The sequence below is a fragment of the Rana temporaria genome, chromosome 2 (assembly GCF_905171775.1).
Source record: "Rana temporaria chromosome 2, aRanTem1.1, whole genome shotgun sequence".
NCBI classification, from domain to species: Eukaryota; Metazoa; Chordata; class Amphibia; order Anura; family Ranidae; genus Rana; species Rana temporaria.
In genome coordinates this window covers 274,058,861-274,073,071 of record NC_053490.1, presented here as the reverse complement: position 1 = coordinate 274,073,071, position 14,211 = coordinate 274,058,861, and positions in this window count along the sequence as shown.

Here is a 14,211-nt window from a genome sequence, read left to right as displayed (position 1 = left end):
CTAGAGGATGTGGGCGATGGGGTGGAGAGCAAACGAATACGTCTGCGCTCCAAGTGGTGGTGCTCAGACCTGTGGCCACATGACCGGCCGTGAACGAATCACAGGCCAGCCTGTGGCCACATGACCCCCTCTGCCCCCCCCCCGCACGCCGTGGTAATTTCAGTAACGCCGCCCAAGTAATGAGAACGGCGTTGCCGAAAGGGGAAGAGTAATCTGGTAGATTACTCGTTACCCTCAAAAGGCCCATCGTTAGGTAACAGTGTTTATTTAAACGCCGTTACTTACAACACTGTGTAGCGGTAACCTGCTCCCTGTGGGCTAGCAATTGCTCCTTGTCTTGGTACAACAACAGTAGATCGTCGAGGTAATGGTACAGGCGTATCCCTCGTGTTCTGATAATGACCACTGCAGCCAGGAGGACCTTCGAGAAAACGTGAGGTGAGGATGTCAGCCCAAAGGGGAGGCAGGTGAACTGTAGGTGTTCCTGTCCGACCTGGAACCGGAGGTATTTTTTCGGAATCCCTCTGCCACTGGTACATGGAAGTAAGCATCTTTTAAATTGATCGAGATTAACCAATTGCCTGGTTGCACAGTTATGAACTTGTTGAGGAAGTGTCACGTACCTGGTGGAAAAGTCTGGTATGCAGAAGGAGGCCTCTCTGACTCGAGGCCCCTGATAGGGAAAACAGGAGGCGCAGGAGTGCAGAGTCGCACAAGAGCCTGGCAAGGTTGCTGATAGACGAGCTGGACCGGAAATGGAACAGGAACTGGGACGGACCTGGGAACAGCTGTCAGACTGGGAACTGGAGCAGGTGCAGGCAGATGGACTGGAGGAGTAGACACACAAGTCCAAAGCAGGTGACCACTGGAGCAGGGTCAGATACTAGCAGGTTCGGCAACTGGCTGGCAGCAGGGTAGCAGAAGGAGTAGCCGGCATTTTGTGTGGCACTAGTGTGCAAGCGGGTGCGAGCCTGGACAGGCGCATGCGCTGGCAAACGCAGCGCGCCCCTGCAGCCCTTCTCAGTGGGAACAGGGGAACGACCATAGTCGCCATCTTGAATGCTGGCGTGCCCTTCCTGACAGGAAGGTTAAATCTATCACCGGCGCCATGAACCGTTTCTCTTCTGTACTAAGAAGAGAGGGGAGTACACACCCTGGAATTCTTCGTCCTTCGGGACAGGCACCACCGCTCCTTGTGCTTTCAGTGAATCTACATAGGATAGCAGCACCTGCTTCTTTACTTCTGACCATGGTAGTAGGGTGGGAATTGATCTGCAGGGAGGGATACTAGTGAAGGACCACGTGTGGCCTGTGGAGACCATCTTGATGGTCCAGTAGTCTGAGATTAAGGCCACCTAGATGTGCCGGAAGAGAAGCCCCCACCCGACCCGCCTGGGCAGGCACCATGTCAAAAGGACTTAGCTTGGCTTGGCCGTGACTGAGCACAGCATAGATCGGGCCAGCAGGTAGATAAGGTCGATTGAAGTCTCCCCCAGGAAGGCTACTGCCAGCTTCAGTTCCTGAACTGCCGAGCCCCGGGCCAGATCTTCTGAGACTCCATGGCCGCAATGGCCAAGGCTGGCTTGCAAGCCATCCCAGCTAGTCCATAGATCCTCTTGAGGTCTTGGTCTATCTTCCTCTCAAGGCCATCTTTGAAGGATACTGTGTCCTCTAAGGGAAGAATGACATGTTTGGCTAGCTGCATCAGGGCTGTGTCGACAAGGGGAGCGTTTTTCAAACATTTCACTTCTTCAGCCTTGAAGGGGTACAATCTGGAGTGTTTGTTTGATATAGAAACTTTCTTGTCTATTCTACTCCATTCCTCATCAAAAATGTCCTTCAATTTGGGAAGGAGCGGAAAACTGGAACGTTTCTTCCCCAACTGCTTAAAGAACTTCCTCTGCTTTGCCGGGGGAGCGGAAGCGTTCTCCCACTTAAGGGCCTCTTTGACCGCCTTGATTAATGGGGAAACCAGGGAGTAGTCAAGGACACCGACAAACTCATCTCCCTCCATTTTGCTGTGGGAGGAATCAGGGGAGGCATCAAAGGGCTGGGATGGGCCCAGATTCTCCTGGTCCTCGCCAGCCAAGGAGCCAGATAGGGTGGTGGACTGGCTCTGTGTGTACGTCGTACCCCACTCCTTTAGGGATTGTTGAACAACACGCTTCACAAGAGACTCCATCTGCTGGTTTTCTGTCTCTTTTTCCCCAACCGCCTGAGCATAACATAGATCACACAATGATTTGCCCTCCGGGACTCGGGCCCCACATCCCCAGCAGGCCCTGTGATCAGAGCGGCTGTCATGGCGGTGGGTGCGGTGACTGGAGGAGGAATGTGAACATCTCCTTTGCTTGGAGGAGGAATGGGAACATCTCCTTCCGTGGTGGGACCCAGACTGAGAGTCACGTCTGGACCTAGACGATGAGTGATGGTCTTGCGGCCTGATCTGGCAGGGCTGCAAGAGAAGCCGTAGAAGGGGGAAAGGGGAATCAAGACCAAAGATCTATTGTTTGCAAAACCAAGCGAGTTTCATCCCCTTCCCCTCATCTGCACATACCTTGTGCAAGAGGGCTGGCCACTAGAAGGCCTCTGTCCATGATACCCGGACAAAACGGACAATACAAATGCTGTAAAGCACGTAGACACCACTGGGCAAAGAACCTGGATACCAGAGAGGCAAAATAAAAGGAAAAACCCTTTCCCCCTTTTTTTTTGCTACTTCCCCTGTTAAGAGGAAGGAGGACAAACAAGGCCTATAGAAATGAAGGGTTTACCTTGCCCTGAGTGGTGCTGAGCTCGAGGCAAGCTGTCACAGGCTGCCCACAGGTATCCCGACCAGTTTGGAGATCACATCCATTGAGGGACACAGAGGTGCTCACCCAGGGGGGCAAAGACAGAGGATCTCATCAAGGGGTCAGAGGTGCCCAGAGACCAGGAGACAGCAGATCTTGTTCCAAGAGTCAGGTACAGCCGCTTCCTCAGGAGTCAATCGATGTCATCTACAAGAAACCCTCTTAGAGATTCATGGCAGAAGGCAATGTGCAAGTCCAATTAGTGACGAAACGCGTCTGGGAGGCTGCGTCAGTGACGTCACCACGCCAAGGAGGAGGGCTCCTTCAAGCCGGCCGGCTTTTACTATTTACTCGCTCTATATGCTGTTTTTAACCTCGTTGCTGTAAGTAAATTACTGCTTTTAATAAATTGTTGTACCTTGCGATATTACGCTATTGCGTCCCTTTCTATCTTCCGATACATGCTTTTGGGATCGCTTGACTGCTGTTGTTCCGCTGATGGGATTATTTGTGGCTGAACCGCAACCCTTTATCACAAACACCCGAGCCTGGGATCCTGTTGTAGTGACGGAGTGTCCCAACTAAGTGACCTGGGGATTTAAAGGCCGTGGCTGGGCTATAGCCAATTGTGTTAAAGGCTTGCCATCTGGTAAGCTGCTCTTATTTACGGTGGAGGGCTGGCACTGACTGTATGCATGTCACCTGGTGGTTTGGAGTTTTTGATCAGCCATTATTCTAATACATGAACCAACTTTGAAGTTTCCATCTGCAATATATGAACATTGTCCTATGGGATCTAATCATCCTTATCACCTGCTGAGTACTATAGACTTTAACTTAAATCATTGGGCGCGGCTTTTTTATATTTTTAGGTATCCCGACCTGACAGGGGCTGACTGCCATCTAAATGCCCAGCCGGAATGACGTCATTGCCAGCCTCCGTTGCGCACCTGCGCCATAGAGACCGGCCGAACAGCGCCATGGGACACCCCCCCGCCGCTTTGCACATGCTCGAAACCAAGCAACGGTGTAACCGAGGCTTCTCGCATGGGCAAAAATGTGCCTCGAATTAACCCCCAAAAAAGTTTATGTGCAAAAGAAGTGGGCATTTGACGTTGGTCTCTGGATATATATGTAAAAGTACACAAAAAAATTGAAATAGAAACAAGTATATTATTTATTCATACAAAAACATATAAAATAGAAAATGCATCCATGGGCAACATAAAGCCGAACCATAAAATCTGTACAAAGAGCATAGTCAGACTTAGCGTGGAGCTTGCGGTATACAACGCTTCCTCAGGGATTCGAACTCCATATCTGACTGGTGGTGTACGGTAATGGATAAATCTCATGATTTATTTTATTAGCATTGAAAAACTATCCCAAAATAATAAAAACAATATTATTTGTTAAAATGTAACTGTTTATTTGTTTTATACTACATACAACACCCCAACCATAACCCTGATCTACCCATTTTATCTTTTTAAATTTTTTTACACACACTTTATTGTTTATATTTTTCTCATCTAGCAAAGTGAAAGAGATTCAATGGGGGAATTTATCTAAACGAGAGCTGCCAAAATCTGAAGCAGCTGTGCATGGCAACCAGTCAGCATCTATGTTCAGCATTTTCAGTTAAGTTTTGAAAATAAAAGATTGAAGCTGATGTGTTACCAATGCACAGCTGCTCCAGTCCTAGTAAAATTCACTTAATGTATCTTTTTCTCAATTTAAGATCCCTTTCACACTGAGGCAGTTTTCAGGCATTTTAGCACTAGAAATAGTCCCTGTAAAGCTCCTGAAAACTGCCTCCCATGTCGTCCGAGTGTTAAAGCCCGAGTGCTTTCACACTGGGGTGGTGTACTTGCGGAATGTTAGAAAAAGTTCCGCAAGCAGCATCTTCGGGACAGCGATTCAAACCACATGAAAAGGGGTTAAAAGCACCCCGCTAGCGACTGAAACAACGGTAAAGCGCCACTAAAACGAGCAGCACTTTACTGCTAATGCACGGGGGGCCCAGTGTGAAAGGGGTTTAAGAGAAAGAGTACAGGGGTGGGCTGTACAGATGATGATCACTATGATAGCAAATTAGAAGCTATCACATTGATCATGTGATCAAGAGCTCGTCTTCCCAATGGGAATAGTTCCCGATGGGACTCACTCCCAGAAACAAACAGGTACACACCAGGGCCATCTTAATAGCATCATGGGCCCCTGGGCAAAGTAATGCTCTACACCATAAGAACAATTTTAGCGGGGATTGTTTTTTTATTTTTTTTATTTCAGGCTTCCCAGCCTAGAGGTGAGATGTGGGGTCTTATTGACCCAACATCTCACTGTAAAGAGGACCTGTCATGCCATATTCCTATTACAAGGGATGTTTACATTCCTTGTAATAGGAATAAAAGTGATCAAAAAATGTATTTTTGTGGAAAAAAGTGTCAAACTAAAATAAATAAAGTAAAATGAACAATAAAATATAAATATTTTTTTAAAGCACCCCTGTCCCCGTGAGATTGCATACAGAAGCGAACGCATACGTAAGTCCCGCCCACATATGAAAACGGTGTTCAAACCACACGTGTGAGGTATCTCTGCGAACGTTAGAGCGGGAGCAATAATTTTGGCCCTAGACCTCCTCTGTAACTAAAAACATGTAACCAGTTAAAATATTTAAAGCGTCGCCTGTGGGGATTTTTAAGTAGCGAAGTTTGGAGCCATTCCACAAGCGTTTGCAATTTTGAAGGGCGACATGTTGAGTATCTATTTACTCTGCGTAACTTCATCTTTCACATTATGCAAAAACATTGGGCTAACTTTACTGGGTTTTTTTTAGGTACAAAACAGTTTTTTTTCCATAAAAAAAGCATTAGAAAAATTGCTGCGCAAATACCATGCAAGATAAAAGTTGCAACGACCACCATTGTATTCTCTAAAGTCTTTGCTAAAAAAGCATATATAATGTTTAGGGGTTCCATTTAATTTTCTAGAAAATAAATGATGATTTTTACATGTAGGAGAGAAATGGCAGAAATGGTCTGGGTGCTCCAGATCGCCTGAAGGTGCTCCCTGCATGTTGGGCCTCTGTATGTGGCCACGCTGTGTAAAAGTCTCACACATGTGGTATCACCATACTCGGGAGGAATAGCAGAATGTGTTTTGGGGTGTAATTTGTGGTATGCATATGCAGTGTGTTAGAAATACTTCCTCTTACTTCCGGGTTTCCGTCTGCGTTCTACGAACGGACGGACCCGGGAATGAAAGCGAGGTTTTTCCGACTTCATCATTAAAACAACATTGCCCACACACCATCGTTTTACAAAAATGCTCTAGCAAATCGCGGTGACGTACAACACGTACAACGGCACTATAAAGGGGAAATTCCATGCAAATGTCGCCACCCTTGGGGCTGCTTTAGCTGATTCCGTGTTAGTAAAAGACGATTCGCGCTTTTCTGTCTGTTACAGCGTGATGAATGTGCTTACTCCATTATGAATGGTAGTTTTACCAGAACGAGCGCTCCAGTCTCATAACTTTCTTCTGAGCATGCGCGGATTTTTAACGTCGTTTTAGCGCACACACAATCATTTTTTAAAACCCGAAAAACTACATTGTTTAAAACGTTGTTAAAAAATGCAGCATGTTCGAATATTTTTTTTGTCGTTTTTCAGAACCTGAAAAATGATGTGAAGCCCACACATGATCATTTTAAATTACATTTTTTAAAAACAACGTTTTTTTTCATGCCGAAAAATGATCGTGTGTACGCGGTATAAGAGGCATGGTCAGACAATGTGAATGATTCCCTCAGAAGTATCTCTGAAGAAATGGCCAAGAGCTATCCTATTCAGGAAATCAGGCTAGCATCGGCCTTTCTGGGGGAGGCCTCTACTGATGTTATTCGCCTAGTGGATCGAGAATTGTTGTCAGCGGTTACTGCCCGCCGTGCCTTACGGCTCCGTCCCTGGTCGGCAGATCCAGCTTCAAAGCAAGCTTGGTGCCACATTCCCTTTGAGAGCTCCTCTCGCTTTGGCAATAAACTCGATAGTGCCATTTCCCGGGCCACAGTCGGGGTCCCTCCCTCAGGACAGGCGTTTACAAAATCAGAAACGCATTTTTTTTAGAGCAGAATACAGACCGTGCAAGGGAAGCACACAGCTACAGGCCTGGTCGTGAATTTTCAAGGCCCTGGAAATCCAGACTTTCAAGAAGCAAACTAAGAGTACTCCTTCTAGTAATCAGGAGTCTACTGAAAAGTCTTTCTGAAATTGGGCGGCCTCAATTCGAGATTTTTGGACCATCAAGACGGTCTCTTCAGGCCACACCTGGGTCTTCAGCAGCAACCCCAGGCTCAGATTCATGCCTACAAATCTTCCATGTACAGAAGAAAAGAAACAAATCCTATTGGCTTATGTAAGCTCTTTAGTAACTCAGGGCGCAGCCATTACTGTTCCAGAGGGTGAACGAGGCAAAGGCATGTACTCCCCTTTGTTCATGGTACAGAAAAAGAACAATACCTGGAGACCAGTAATAGACTTGACTCATCTCAACCGATTTATTAAAAAAAAAAAAAAAAATCAAAATGGAGTCACTATTGACAATCCAGCAGTCAGTCCATCCAGGAGATTGGTTAGTGTCAATAGACCTGAAAGACGCATACTTCCACGTTTCAGTGGCGGCAGACTATCAAAAGTACCTCCGCTTTGCGGTAGGCAATCAACACTTACAGTTCACCAGCCTACCATTTGGTCTCATGACGTCACCTCAGGTGTTCTCCAAAGTTCTGTTAGCCGTTGTGGCTCTCCCCCGAGTGAAAGGAGTTCGTCTTCATCACTACCTAGACGATCTCTTGCTTCTAGCTCAAGACAGAAGTCAACTCCTGGAACACAGGGACCTAGTAATTGCCACTCTCCAAGAATTTGGATGGCTATTGAATTTGGAGAAGAGTCATCTTGTTCCAACACAATCTCTGGTATTTCTAGGTGCCCTCTTCAACACAATAGAAGGCACCATTTCATTGCCCAAAGAGAAAATTGCAACAATCTGGCACAGGATGCGCGCAACACTTGCTGCTCCTCACCTATCTGCTCTTCAATATTTTGAAGGTGATTGGCACCATGACAGCCACCATTCCTATGGTGAAGTGGGCTCAGTGACACACTCACCCATTCCAAAAGGGTTTCTCCATCAATGGGACTTCCCCAGCAAGAGTCAACGCATCATGTTCACTCAACCCATGAGAAAGTCTCTTCTGTGGTGGCTTCAGGGGAAGATTCTCCGCAACTGTCATTTTATCCATCCCATCACTTGGGTTACAATAACCTCGGATGCCAACAATCAGGGCTGGGGCGCTCATTGCCTGTCAGAAATAGCTCAGGGCAAGTGGAGCACACCATCTCAATGAACTGTATCCAACATACTGGAGCTGCGAGCTGCCTTTGAGGTGCTCATATCCTTCTGCCATCTATTAATGTATTCCGCTGTGATGCTCAGGCTGGACAACACAACCGCTGTTGCTTATATAAGGAAGCAGGTTGGAACCCGCAGCTGGTCCTTACTCCGAGAGGTGGAGCCAATTATGAATTGGGCCCAGAAGAACCTAGCCAACATCTCGTCAGTGTACATTCCAGGGTCCAGAATGTTCAAGCGGACTTTCTATCACAAATCCAATTGAACAACAACGAATGGTATCTGCACATAGAAGTGGTCAATTGGCTTCTAACACTGGGAGTGTCTCCAGAAGTGGATTTGTTTTCATCCCCATACAACCACAAGTTGATCAAGTGTTATTCAAGGTTCCGGTATCCCCAAGCCTATGGGATAGACGCTCTCACAGATCGATGGAAATTCAGCATAACATATGCCTTTCCACCAGTACCTGTGATTCTTCAGTTTCTTAACCGACTCAGATAAGAGGATGTAGAAATCCTAGCAGTGATTCCATTTTGGCCCAACAAGCCATGGTTTTCCCTCCTAACGCTTCTCAGTTACCGTGACTCGATCCCTCTTCCTTTTCAGACCGGATCTCCTCTCTCAGGGCACAACGTTGCACCCATGTCCAGCTCATCTGCACCTCAGGGTGTGGTTCTTGAGAGGGGAAGGCTTGAAGCAATAGGATGTCCAGAAGAAGCCATTTCAACTCTTCTTAACGGTAGAAGAAATAGTACTAACAAAGTTTACGAGCGTATCTGGTCAAAATTTACAGATCATATGTCTTCCAGAACTAACCCTTGCAGTTCCCCAGAGGTCCAAGATATACTCAGTTTTTTTTTTACAAACAGGTTTGGACTTACCTTTAGCAATCAGTTCACTCCGAGTGCAAATCTCAGCCATCTCTGCATTTACTGGAATCTCTTAGACCAATCATCCCAAGGTCCCCCAAAGGGGATCTGCCTCTTGTCATGGTCTATCTTACCACGATCAGCTCTGATCCGGATAAACCATTATCAGCTAAGGATCTTACTCTCTAGTAGCGGTCACTTCAGCTAAAAGAGTCTCTGACATCAGAAATCTGGGTTCAAAAGAACCATTCTTGACCTTCTTTCCAGATAGAGCAGTATTAATTCCCATGCTGGGCTCAAATCCTAAAGTTACATCCATTTTTCATAAAAATCAGGAAATTGTACTGCCCACTTTTGGGTTATCTGAAGCTCAAAGTATTCATCCCCTTGATGTGGGGCACACATTAAGTCAATATCTGGAAATGACAGAATCTTTCAAACAGATTTTCTTTTCATTTTTTCTTCATAGAAAGAACAAAGGAAAACGGGCCTCAATCAGATCCATTGCAGCTTGGATAGTTCAGACCATCCAGAGGGCATACAAAGCCAATGGCTTGGCTCCTCCAGAGGCAGTGACTGCGCACTCAACCTGGAGCATTTCGACTTCTTGGGCAGCCTCACGTCATGTCGCACCTGAAGTTATATGCAGAGCGGCTTTGTGGTCATCTATTAATACGTTTTGTTTCCCACTATTGTGTTGAACTGGCTGCTTTATCTTCACTGAATTTTAATTTACAAGTGCTGTCAGTTGACAGTGTTAAATTAATTTATTTTCTTGCCTCAGCATTTTTCCCTCCCGGGTGTGTTTGGCAAGTTATTTCCCACACATATGCTGCCATGGAGCATGTCAGGAAAACGGAAAATGTATTATCAAATACTGACCGTAATTTTCCTTTCCTGATAGGCTCCATGGCAGCAGGAGTCCCTTCAAATGCTTGGAGTAGGCTAGTTACAGAACACGGCTGAGAGCCCACAGCTGAAATTTATAGGGAGGGGTCCTATTGGGTAGTTATGGAGGCGGTGCCAACCCACACATATGCTGCCATGGAGCCTATCAGGAAAGGAAAATTACGGTAAGTATTTGATAATAAATTTTCAGTTTTTCTGGCATGTTAGGGTCTCAAGAAATGAGATAGGCCTTCAGTACTTCAGGTGTGATTCATTTTCAGATATTGGCACCATAGCAAATAAATGGACGAGAACTGGACAGCCGCACTCCAAAATCACTTAAAAAAGTTGTCTTTTTATTTTTCAACTGCACAAACAGTCACTGCAAACCAACAAGATACAGTATGGCCGACGCGTTTCGCACTTACAGTACTCTCTATTGGCACCATAGCTTGTGGACTATATAACTTTCACAAAGACCAAATAATTTACACCAATTTGTACTTATTTTACCAAAGATATGTAGCAGTATAAATTCTGGCCAAAATGTATAAAGAAAAATTACTAATTTGCTAAATTTTATAACAGAAACAAAGAAAAAATAATTTTTTTACATAATTTTCTGTCTTTTTTCTCTTATAACGCAAAAAAAAAAACCCCAATGGTGATTAAATACCACCAAAAGAAAGCTCTATTTGTGTGAAAAAAAGAAAAAAAATGTCATTTGGTTACAGTGTTGTATGACTGAGTAATTGTCATTCAAAATGTGAGAGCACCGAAAGCTGAAAATTGGTCAGGTTATTAAGTGGGTTTAAGTGCCCAGTAGTCAAGTGGTTAAGGCGATCACTTGTAGCCCATATGGATATTTCATCATTACTACTTTTTCATATTTTGGAGCTGTGACAGGCTTTCCTATATTTATTTTTCTCCAAGTGTAGGTTACCAAGGTGGATTCATATACCCATATATATATCTATAATTTTTTGTTTTGCTTCCAGCGCTTGGGTTCCACATAGGGACAGTGGGCTAGATTCAGGTACCTTTTGCGCTTTTTTTACGGAGGCGCAGGGCAACATTTTTTTCCCTGTGCCCCCGCAAATTGTCTGCGCTACCCGCGATTCACGGAGCAGTAGCTCCGTAAATTGCGTGTGCGCTCCAGCAAAATGCCCGGCGTAAGCGCGCGCAATTTAAATGATCCCGTAGGGGGTGGGAATCATTTAAATTAGGCGCGTTCCCGCGCCGAGCGTAGAGCGCATGCTCCGTCGGGAAACTTTCCCGACGTGCATTGCGGTAAATGACGTCGCAAGGACGTCATTTGCTTCAAAGTGAACGTGAATGGCGTCCAGCGCCATTCACGATTCACTTACGCAAACTACGTAAATTTTAAATTTTGCGATACGGGAACGACGGGTATACGTAACATTGGCTGCCCCTGCTGTTAGCAGGGGCAGCCTTACGCGAAAACCGCCGTACGCAAACGACGTAAACTGCGTACGCAGGGCTCGCGTAACGTTGTGAATCTGCGTTTGTATGCAATTTGCATACTATACGCAGAGCACAACGGGAACGCCACCTAGCGGCCATCGCAAGAATGCAGCCTAAGATATGCGGGCATAAGAGCCTTATGCCACGCATATCTTAGGCTGCAGTCGGCGTAACAAGGTTCCTGAATCAGGAGCATTCGTTACGCCGGCGCAAGTAAGCAATTGCGCTGCGTAACTATGGTTACGCAGGCACAATTGCTCTCTGAATCCGGGCCAGTGTTGATTATACCTGTTTTTTCAGGATACACTGCCCCACGTAGGAACACAATAGGGTTTATTTAGTGACTCAGTCATTGTATTAGGTGTACTTGGGGGTGTTTGTCTTTGGGGGAGGGTGGGTGTGCATGCTGTTTACATATTAAATACATCTTCATAATATTTCCACGACAATCTTTACAATTTCTGCGTACCAAGGCCTCCTGGGCCAAGCCGGGGCTACCACAATCACTGCCCTTCATTCGGTTCTGATTCTGTGGCAACAGCTGAACTGGGGGGGACGGACGCATAAATCAGTGAAAACTGACTCCAAGGAGTTACCAATGCATCCCTTGTTATTGACATAAAGTTGTCCAACTTCTTATTGAACCTGGACACCAACAGATCTACGTCCGGGTTCCCCGATCTCTGACATATGGCCAGGAAGATGTCGGGGTGAAGAGACCACTCCCCCGGGGACAACTGCTGGTGACTTAAAAAGTCTGCCTGTCAATTCTCTATCTCTGGAATGAAGACAGCCGATATGCAAGGAACATGCCTCTCTGCCCAAGCTAGGATTTTGCTGCCCTTTAGGCTGCGAGACTCCTGGTGCCTCCTTGGTGATTGATATAAGCAACAGCCGTGGCATTGTCGGATTGAATCCTGACAGGAAAACCCTGTAACTTGCAAGTCCAGGTGCTCAGAGCCAGGCGTGCTGCCCGAATCTCTAGGACAGTGATGTCGAACTTTGGCACCCCAGATGTTTTGGAACTACATTTCCCATGATGCTCCTCTACACTGCAGAGTACATGAGCATCATGGGTAATGTAGTTCCAAAACATTTGGGGTGCCAAGGTTCGCCATCACTGCTCTAGGATATTGATGGGGAAAAAAAAAATCGGCTTTGGACCATTTGCCTTGGACAGACATTTGTTCTAGAACTGCTTCCCAGCCTGAAAGGCTGGCATCTGTTGTTACCACCTTCCAGGTGACCGGAACAAAGAACTTTCCTATCTGTAGATTTGTGTGTTGGTAGTGTTGTTGCTCTACCTTGAACCGCAGGAATTTCTGGTGAGCGGGAAAATTAGGCATATGCAGATATACATCTTTGATGTCTATGGAAGCCAGCAGTTCTCCCCCCGCAGGGTGGAGACTACCGACCATATAGACTCCATGCGAAAAGAGTGGATATTTATGAACTGATTTAGACCCTTTAGATCTAAAATAGGTCTGACATCCCCATTTGGCTTTGGCACCGTGAAGAGGTTTGAGTAGAATCCCAACCCGTGCTCTTCTGGAGGAATCTTTATGATTACCCCCTGAGATAACCGGGGGAAACGTTTGATCTCAGAAAACGAGGCGGAGGAAACTCCCGTAATTCTCCAAGTCCCTGAGAACTGCAGAACCCCCCCCCCCCACCACCCGATCGTGCAGGGCACCCCTTTATAAAGGAGGCCTTGGGGTTCTGCTTAATAGGTTTCGGCCCCCAGGTTCTTTTGTGTCCCTGAGATTGACCCTGGGTCTTCCCTCTTGACCCTGACGGAGTAGGCCGTCGTGACTGCCTAGAGACTGAGGTTGCTCTCAGTGGAGGGGAAGACTGTTTTAAAAAAGGACACCTACTCCTTCTTTTAACTGGTAAAAGAGTACTTTTCCCACTGAAAATATTTTGGGTATATTTGTCCAAATCGTCTCCAAACAACTGTTCTCCGTGAAATGGAAAACCAGCCAAAAGCTTCTTACATGGTGCTTCGGCTGACCAATTCTTCAACCACAGAATTCTACGCATATGCACCAACAGGATAGAAAGGCGTGAGGCCTGATGAATAGAATCCTTAATAGCATCAACTGTAAAATATATTGCCCTTGGCAGATTAGCTAAATCTCGGGCCTGACGGACTGGAATCATCCTGAGAACCTGCTCCATTTGATCCCTTAGGGCTTGACAAATGCCTACCACAGCCACTGCAGGCTGGGCTACAACACCTGCCATAGAAAAGGCGGTTTTCAACAAAGATTCCAGCCTTTTATCCATTGGATCTCTGAACCTTGTCCACTGGACAAGTTAGACTTTTATGTACATAAGAAATAGCAGCGTCAACCGCTGGCACACTCCATTTCTTGGTGAACTTCTCTTCCATGGGGAAAAAGCGCAGATAATTTTTTAGGAGGAAGAAAGCTTATCCGGATGATCCCAATCTTCATAGAGAAGCTGTTCAAACAAAGGATGAACAGGAAAGGCATGCAAGGCCTGAGTGGCTTTTAAAGAACCCAGGGAGGAAACTGACCTTTCGGCTGGTCCAGCTTGTTGTAACTTAAGCGCCAAGCAAACAATTTCAGTAGGGGATTGCACTAATAACTTTTCAGCTTGTGAGGCTGAAAAAGGCTCCCCTACAGTAAACTCCTCTGAGGAGTCATCAGTCTCTCCCTCCTCCTTGTCCGCTGAGGGAGAACGGGGAAATGCTGATGTAAACAAGCATTTCCCCTCATCCTCTATTGGCCACTGCT